The sequence below is a fragment of the Chionomys nivalis genome, chromosome 20 (assembly GCF_950005125.1).
Source record: "Chionomys nivalis chromosome 20, mChiNiv1.1, whole genome shotgun sequence".
Classification (NCBI taxonomy): domain Eukaryota; kingdom Metazoa; phylum Chordata; class Mammalia; order Rodentia; family Cricetidae; genus Chionomys; species Chionomys nivalis.
Window position 1 is genome coordinate 9140065 of NC_080105.1, and position 9085 is coordinate 9149149.

At 46.5% G+C, this 9085-nt stretch overlaps 1 pseudogene; it reads right to left on the reverse strand.

Moving 5' to 3' along the window:
* Window positions 1-4677: 4677 nt before the first annotated feature.
* Window positions 4678-5341, reverse strand: LOC130862823 (histone H2AX-like; annotated as a pseudogene).
* Window positions 5342-9085: the final 3744 nt, after the last annotated feature.

Below are 9085 nucleotides of genomic sequence, written 5' to 3' on the forward strand. Positions count from 1 at the left end.
TCATCCAGAAATACATAGAGATCCAGGTCTCCTGCTCCCCACAGCAGTGAACGGTTAACTTTGTCAGAATAAACACAGCACTGAAGGCAACAGGACCTCCCGTGGCTCAATTTTTAAGAGCTCCTGCTGCCCTCCCAGGGAACTTGGGTTCAATTCTCGGCACCTGCATGGCAGCTCACAGCTGTCTGTAACTCCATTTCCTGGCACTCCAACACCATTTCTATTCTCTGTGAGCATCAGGCATGTACATGGTACACAGAAATCCACGCAGACAAAACGTGTAAAATAAAACACTCAGATAGATAAAAAGATGCCCCACAGTCTCCATCATGAACTATGGGACTAGGAATCTACAGCGCTGTCCATCTACTTCCAGGGTGGTGTGTGCCCATCAGTGGTCTGGGAGCAAGTGAGTCAGGACTGGATGCGGGAAAGTAGGAGGCAGGGAAGTACGAAAGGGCAGCACTGAAGCATCGTGAGCTCCTTCCTCATTCGGCCCTGGAGTACCAAAGTATCATCCTCTAACCTTTTCACAGCATGCCCGCAAGAGCAGAGTGCAGCCGAAGAACCGGCCCCATGCAGTTATCACTTTTGCGGACACTCAGTAATACCCTCATCAAGTTCCTCATGTCAAGTGCAGTAGGGCAACCTTGAACTCCCGCTGCCTGGGATGCTGAGGCAGGAGAATTGAATAATTGAAGCCAGCTTGAGCTACACAATGAGATCCGATTTTAAATAATTTAAAGAAAACTCCACTATTGGAATAAGAGTCTACCATATTATCTATCTACTTCTAAGGTGGCATGAGCCAATCAGCACACAGGGGACTCCAGTTACTGGCCTCTCCCATAGAGCATTCGTCTTGTTTCAAGAACCTGTAAACCTCTGTCAGTCAACAACTGTGTTTGGGCTGCGAAGTGCTCAATTGCTCTGTGCGTGGACTGTGACTTGTATGGGATTTGGGGAAGACAGAAGAAAGAGAACAGGAAAATGCCTCCTTGCTGTTTACATCTATGCATTATTTGTGTGTGTATGTGTGTGTGCTTGTGTGTGTGTGTGTGTGTGTATCTGATCCATATAACTCAAAATAGCAGCAGCAACAACTGGAGCAATGATATGTTTCTTAACCACAACTCTGAGTAAAAATACTTTTCTTGAAAGTGGTGCAAGGCCTTAATCCCAGCCCTTGGGAGGCAGAGAAAGATGCATTTATGAGTTCCCGATCAGGCTGATCCACAGAATCAGTTCCAGCACACCCAGGGCTACACGGAGAAACCTTGTCTCAAAAATCTTTGTTATTTTGTTATTGTGCAGACTTAATACATCTAGGAGTTTGCAGGGATGCTAGGTAGCATGCTTTGTTAACCAGTATGACTTTCTGGCAAGAAAGTTGGAGAAATGCACAAAGAATCATAGAAATATTAAAGCCATTTGACCTGTAATTGTAGCTCTGGGAATTTATCCCAAAGAAATAATTGAAAATATAAGGAAGACTCTGTGCTCATAGTTGCTCACTGCAGTGCACACTGAGCCAAGAGCTCGATGGAAACAATTTAAATGCTAACTAATAGAGAATGGTTATGGAAATCATAGAAGAAATATTATACAAATATTAAAATTACCACATAGAAAATGATGGGAGAATAATGTTACGGAGTAAAGTACATGAGTTCTATTGTTACAACTATTAAAGTGCTTAGAAGCAAATGTTTTAAAATTCTACTTTATGAACTAGGATAATGGATGACTTCCCCCCCCCCCGCCCCATGCCTTCTTGAAAGTCTGCAATTCTCAGGTTAGAAAAGAAAAAAAAGAAAAAGGCCATAACTGAGCTGGATTTCACTGTTGAACCGGAAGCTCCTTTTCTTAATAACAGACATGGAGCAAAGAAAGATTCTAGGTTCATTTTAGAAATCAAACATGTAACAGCAAACATTGCCACTAAAAACAGCCACTGTTGAGCAGGGCAGGTCACACTGCCCCTTGTGTGAAGTCAAGCCACCCGCCTACACTCCAGCCCCTGGGTTGTATCATTGGAGGGCAGGATCCTGAGTGTTCATGACATCATGGGACTGGACTGCCTGAGAAGGAATAGTGAAGAAGAATAAATGAGATGAAGACAGCATTTTCAATCATTAATACAGCATCTCTGATGGGAGAGGGTTAGTATTTCTAGAAGCTCTCTTGGCTCCCTCTGAAACAAGATTTTACCTACATAAAGAAAACACCCATATTATACCAACAATAAGAATCTACCCTATGTCCTGCACTGTCAAAGGCTTTCTTGGACAGGGCAGGTTGTTTAAAATCAAACATGGTGCTCTCTTGGGATCAAACAAATATCAGGGGAGATTTGAGGAGAATGGGGATAAGGCAGCAGTATTATGAAGAGCATTGATGCTAAACTCACCTCAAATGGAAGAAAATGTGGTTTATTCTGGGTCAAATGCCAGTGACTATGGTCAGACATGAGTCGTCTCTGATAGCCATTGTACACGTGGATACATAGATTTTATTAGTTACAGAGCAAAGGAAGTCATGAATGAAAGCATGTGTTGAGTACGCTGTTGACACCCCAGGTCAGAGGGTCACAGCAAAGCGCAGAAGCCACCGCTGTCATTTTCAAATATTGCCTGATGTCTTCCTAGGAAGCAGCTAGAAACAGTCCAAGACAATCTGACACTGCCTGCACAACAATCCACCTCACTACAATCTCTAAGGCTTTTGTTGTTGTTTTGTTTTTCAAGACAGGGTTTCTCCGTGTTTCCCTAACTGTCCTGGAACTATCTCTTGTAGACCATGCTGGCCTCAAACTTACAGAGATCCACCTGCCTCTGCATCTGGAGTGCTGGAATTAAAGGTGTGCCCTGCCACCGCCCCCCACCCCATCACTAAATTTTAATCAGTCCTTCAGCCTGGAACAAGTCTTAATGCAGGCACAGCTTGTTTTCCTGGGAAATAAAACAAGAGAAATCAAGAGATTTCAACCAAGAAATGAAGCAGATAGAGGGGAAGAAACGGTGAGGAGGGAGAAGGAGCTGCCGGCCTGGGAGGGACACCAAAGTACAAAACAGCCATCTGAAGAAGGCTGGCTGCATCACAACAGAGAAGCAACCTGAAGAAGGCGGGCTGCCTCTCTAACAGAACATGCAAGTCCAAACCACAGCACTGCATAATGGAGTTGGATTTCTCTGCATAGGCCTGCTTTCTCTTTGGGGTACAGAAAACCCCATTTTCAATATGTGCACACACCTGTCTTGTGCATTCTGATTTGTTTGAGAAATTTTAATAAAGTCTCTTTGCATAGCCCAGTCCTCAGTTTGTCATTTCTTTGGAAGCCTGTATGAGTGTGGCTGTCTCACAGTCTTCTGATGCTGAACTCTGCAGCCGCCCCACCCACTGTACGACACCAACCTCTGCTCAGTGTGCAGCTCTATTGTGAGGTAGCTGAATCCGGCTTAGTCCCCAATGGTTTACAATGCTAGGATGGGGACATTGCTGAATTTCTTTGTGGGATATTGCTGACTTTTTGGTAGAACGTGTTGGAGAACATGTGGGAATTTCTAAATCAATAATCAATAGTTGTTCATGATCAAATGAATGTGAGCCATTTTTTAGATAACACAAATTAAAATGATGCATGATGGGATTTCTGCTGTCAACATGCGGAGAATGAGCATCTCCGGGACTGACCAGACCATTTTCGTAAGAACCAGCTTTAAATAACCAGCAGATGCTGTGACCTTCAGGCTGCATAATACAAGCCATCCATGTGTAAGTGTCTGCAAGCCTTACCCGACCCCATCCTGCTCCCATGGACTGCTCTCTGGTCTCTGCTCCAGTCTTCCCTCTGTTCCATCCACTCTGGTCACCTCCATGAAATGTAGTATATTGTCAGGCATGTGTCCATCTACAGAATTCCGCAGTCTGAATTTCTCCTCTCCATCCACATGGCTTACTCACTCACTTCCTTTAGCCTCCCCCCCCATGTCATGTCCTGGTGCACAGTGGTGGACGATGGACCTCCTCTACCACCCTCCCCATCTGTATTTCTGACTTGCTTCCAAGGGCTACTCTTTGCTTAATTTTTTTTTTAAACCAAACAATCCTTTAATAAAATTAGCCCATTGAAACTCCCCACTACCTAAGGGATAGCTGCAAAATTCCAGTTCAGAAACCAAGAGAGGCTCAGTCCATACAGGGTTTCATTGACATGTGCTGGTATCTAGGTGTTCGGGTCGTGAGGTGAGTCGCCGGGGAGAAAAGGGAATGGCTAGGCCCGGCTGCCAGTCTCCTGCGGCAGGAACACAGGTCTTCTGTCCATAGGCCTGTAAGCGTCTCCCAGTCCCGTTCCAGGAAGCATCCTGGAGAAAATCGGTTCCTATTCGTGATTTTGTCCCAGCCACACCACACACCGGCCTATGAATGAAGATGGAGGAGAATGGTCAGAGGCCAGCAAGGGGGACAGAGGACCAAGCAGCATGATCCATTTCTCTTCACCAAAGCCCGGTAACCAAGTCACTTCCGAAGGTCCAGGCGAGGGCTAAGCACCAAGCTGAAGAGACGCCTCGGCTGCAGCTGCGGAGAGACTCACCTTCAGGCCCATTTCGGCTGTCCGCCACAGCAAAAGGCCGAGACTTCTGGAAGGTGTCGCAGCCTCTCCGCGCCGCCCATCGAAGACCGAGACGAGACCGGCGAAGCTCCGGGGTGGGCAGGCGCCGTGGCGCCAGTGTCCTCCGTGGTTGACCCAGAGGCCGTGCAGGGAAGGGGAGGCAGAAAACGCGCGAGGGCAGAGAAAGGGGGTAGGACGGGGACGCGGCGGCCCGGCCCTCAGTGGCTCAGCTCTTTCTGTGAGGGAGGTGGTGGCCCTGAAAAGGGCCTTTGTGGAGGTGTGGGGAGGGCTGGGCGGCCACGGCGCGGGCTCCCTCAGTACTCCTGGGAGGCCTGGGTGGCCTTCTTGCCGCCCGCCGGCGCCTTGGGGCCCACGGTGGCGCTGGTCTTCTTGGGCAGCAGCACGGCCTGGATGTTGGGCAGGACGCCGCCCTGCGCGATCGTCACGCCGCCCAGCAGCTTGCTGAGCTCCTCGTCGTTGCGGATGGCCAGCTGCAGGTGGCGCGGGATGATGCGCGTCTTCTTGTTGTCGCGGGCCGCGTTGCCCGCCAGCTCCAGGATCTCGGAGGTGAGGTACTCCAGCACGGCCGGCTGCGCCCACGCGCTCGGCATAGTGGCCTTTCCGCAGCAGCCGGTGCACACGGCCTACCGGGAACTGCAGGCCGGCGCGCGACGAGCGGGACTTGGCCTTGGCGCGGGCCTTGCCTCCGGTCTTGCCGCGTCCCGACATCGTGTTCTAGGTAGAAGGGCAGAGCGTGAAGCCAATGAAGTCAAACACCACCAACCGCCGCAGTCAACTGTCCTTTGCTTAATTTTTGAATGCAATATAGACTCATTTCTAGCAGGATTTACCAACCTGTATTTTTTATCGCTGTGCCCACCTCCACTAGGATATAGACTCTCTGAGGGCCGGACATCGTGTCTGGTTTGCCGCTGTCACATCCCAAAAGCCTGGAGCAATGCCTGGTCCGTGACAGATATTCTAGTTTGTTTTTCTCTTGCCGTGATAAAACGCAGAGCAAAATCAACTCTGAGGAGGAAGGACTTACTTGACTTAGTGGCCACTGCTCACCGCGAAGGGAAGCCAAGGCAAGGACTCAAAGCAGAAACCACGGAGGAACACTACTTTCATTCTCTTGATTTCCCTGACTGCTCAGGTCCTTTTCTTCTGCAGCCCGGGCCCACCTGCTCAGGGATTGTAGCACGCATAGTAGAATAGACCCTCCCACATCCTTTAGCAACCAAGGAAATGCTCCACAGATGTACCCACATGGCCAATCTGATGGAGGTAGTTCCTCAACTGAGATTCTGTCTTCCCAGTTATGTCTAGGTTTTTGTCAAGTCGACAAACACTAATTAGTGCAACAGGTCTTCTCAACGGTTGTCAAGAGATGAACAAATGGTCTTCCATATTCGCTGCACTGTCCTAGATGTTTCAAGGAAATCATGGCAATGAAGAGTGTGTGCTGCTATTTCCTCAGAATTGTAACATTCACTCTAGGAGAAGGAGGAAAGCTCAAGAGACTTGGAAAGACACTGCGGGAAAAACCCAGAAAGTTGCAAGACTTACAAAGCCCCTGCCCCGACGGGGTTGAGGAATATAAAAGCAGAGAACAGGGTCGGCTGAGGAGATTCTTCATCAGAGCGGACTACAAGTTAGACAGGGAGCTCAGAGATGCAGCTCCATCACCATGGTGGGGTGGGCTTCTCCGTGCTCCCGCTGCCTTTGAGTCACCCATATTCCTCTAACTAATTGGGTAGACTCAACTTCACCAATCTAGACTGGGTGGAACCGTTTCTCTGGTCTGTCATTGGTGCCCCATTTGGGGTGAATAAATATTTGGTCACACCTCTCCAGGAACAGTCATATAATAAACAGTCACAGGTCCATGAGGCAGATAGGAGTGAAAACTGTTTGTTCTCAAGGCCATGACTATGTTTCCGAATCCTTACTAGGGTAAGACCAATTAGATGCACTCCAAGGCTTTCTTGGAAAATTGGCCTACATCAAGCGTTATGGGTTTTGGTCTTGCAAGCTCAGAACTTCTTTTTGAAGTTGCCAGTTTATTGATTTACATGGCAGAGTAAAATACTCCATGAAGAAATAAGCCTAGCAGATGCTGAGTGGGTCGTGTGTGTGTGTGTGTGTGTGTGTGTGTGCATGTGTGTGTAAGCTGACACATCTGGGAAGTCAAACCTTGGATATGAGCCTTAGACACCTATATTTGCATCAACTCTGTCTTACTCAAAGCTCCCGCAACACTTGACCAGTCGGATCTTCCTCTGCCCTAGACACCGGCTGGGCAGATAAAGCTGATTCTTTGTCTTTGTCCTTCTTTCCTTTCTCCAGCATGGTCTTATCTGCTCTTGCCCCAAAGCATGGTTTATAGCCCACATGCCAGTTTCACTGCAGCTGACCGATGTTCTAGCAGGAGATTTTCCGGACAGTGTGGTGGTTTGAATGAGAATGTGCTGTGAAATATTATTTTAAGAAGTGTTACATCCCTTTATGCTGTGGAGTATTTTTAATGATGCAAATATATGCTGTATTCTTTTATGTTGCATGTGTTTAACTCTGTAAATCTGTGTTACTTTGTCTGCCTAAAACATCAGATTGATCTACTAAAGAGCTGAATGTCCAATAGCTAGGCAGGAGAGGAAAGTAGGAAGGACTGGTGGGCAGAGAGAATAAATAAGGAGAAATCTAGAGAAGAGAGAGAAAAAGGGGAGAAGAGGGGGAGAAGAGGACACCAGGGGCCAGCCATGGAGTAACAAGGTAAGAAGGATATATAAGAAAGGTAAAAAGCCCAGAGGCAAAATGTGTCTCAAGAGAAACAGTATAATTTAAGTTAGAAAGCTACACGTGATTTTGCCCTGCCTCTTCCTGTCAGCTACTTGCTGACTCAGTCACCTGATCCCAGGTTAAGTTTCTTTAATCAAACGAATGTAGCACATTTTTGCATTGTTAGCAAAGGCAGCAGGAAAAAAAAATCTAACACACCTTTAAACAGTTAAAATAATATTCCATAATAAGAATGCCCCCCATAGGTTCATATATTTGAATATCTGGCTCCTATTTTGTGAAACTGTTTAGAAAGAATTAAAAGGTGTGGCCATCTGGAAGAGGCATGTCACTGGGGAGGGCAGAGAGGTTTCAGACAATTCCTGCTTTTCTCCATGCTCTCTCTCTGACCTTGTGGTTGTGGATCAAGATAAGAACTCTGTTCCTTCACTCCACCATCATGAACTTTAAGCATCTGAGACCATAAGTCAAATCAAATGCTTTCTTTAATATGGTCATGGTCATCACAGTAATAGTAAAGTAACTAAAGTAGATAAGAATGTCTGGCTGTTTCTCCAAGCCTCCTCCCTCAGAGCTATCGGTTTGCCAGTGGCTAATTTTCTCTGCAGACCACCTCCTTTCAGGTCCCATGTTGTGTGTCCTCACTCTATAGCTAGGCTTCCCACAGTGTGACATCCCTGGAAGCTTCATTGCATCCTGCCTATTTTCTTAGCTCTGTAGCACCTTTGGAAACAGTCTCCACTAAGCTCTTTTTAGTTATGTGTGTCATCTGATTTCTACTAGGATGCAAACTAATATAAATATCACAGTCAAAGTTTGGCTTGAGGGCTCTCTCCTCTCTGTGTGTAATGACACAGCCAAGTCATCTAGTCATTACGTTGCAATCACTGCTACCCAGTCAGCCTTTCATAGCGATGGAAAGGTCTTGGATTTCCAATCCGGTAGCTGTCAGTTCCATTGTGCTAGTAAGCTCATGAAATATGATTAGAAAGATGGAAATTAAATTTTAGTTTATTTCAATTAACTTAAGTTTAAATAGTTACATAGCCATCCCATTGAATGACACACATCTAGCCACTTATGTGTTCTGGGTTTGGTAGTTATGGCTCACTTTAGAATACATGTCTGGGTCTCACCTCTTATCTCTAACTTTCAAAGTGTAGCCATGAGAGAAGCGAGGAATGAAACTGTGGACTTCCGGGAGTCATTGCTTGAGAGTGTTACATGGGAGATTTTCCCCCTGGAATTCCTATTTCTATTGGGGTGGGGGGTAGACACAGAAATTCCCTCTTCATCCCTCTCCTCAGGTTGCCTCACAAGTCTACATCTGTGACAAATATCTCACCTCTTGTCCAGCTTACCCCAATGCTCTTTAATCTCCAAACTAAACTTGGGCTATCTGTGCAAAATAGTTGTGCTTTCTCAAACAGGACTTCCTCGCTTTGAACTTTTTATTTTAATTACTTTTTTTTGCAAATAAAGTGTTCTGATCATCCTTTCCCTTCTCCCAGTGTATCCCAGATCCTCCCATCTCCCTACCTGTTTAACATTTGTACATATTCTTCCTACCCTCTGGAACCAGTTGTGCCTTTAAATTTCCATTCAATATTTCTTGCCTGTAGGAAGCCTTTCTCTCAAAGTCATTCAGCTTTAATTGTAGCATTAAAAATA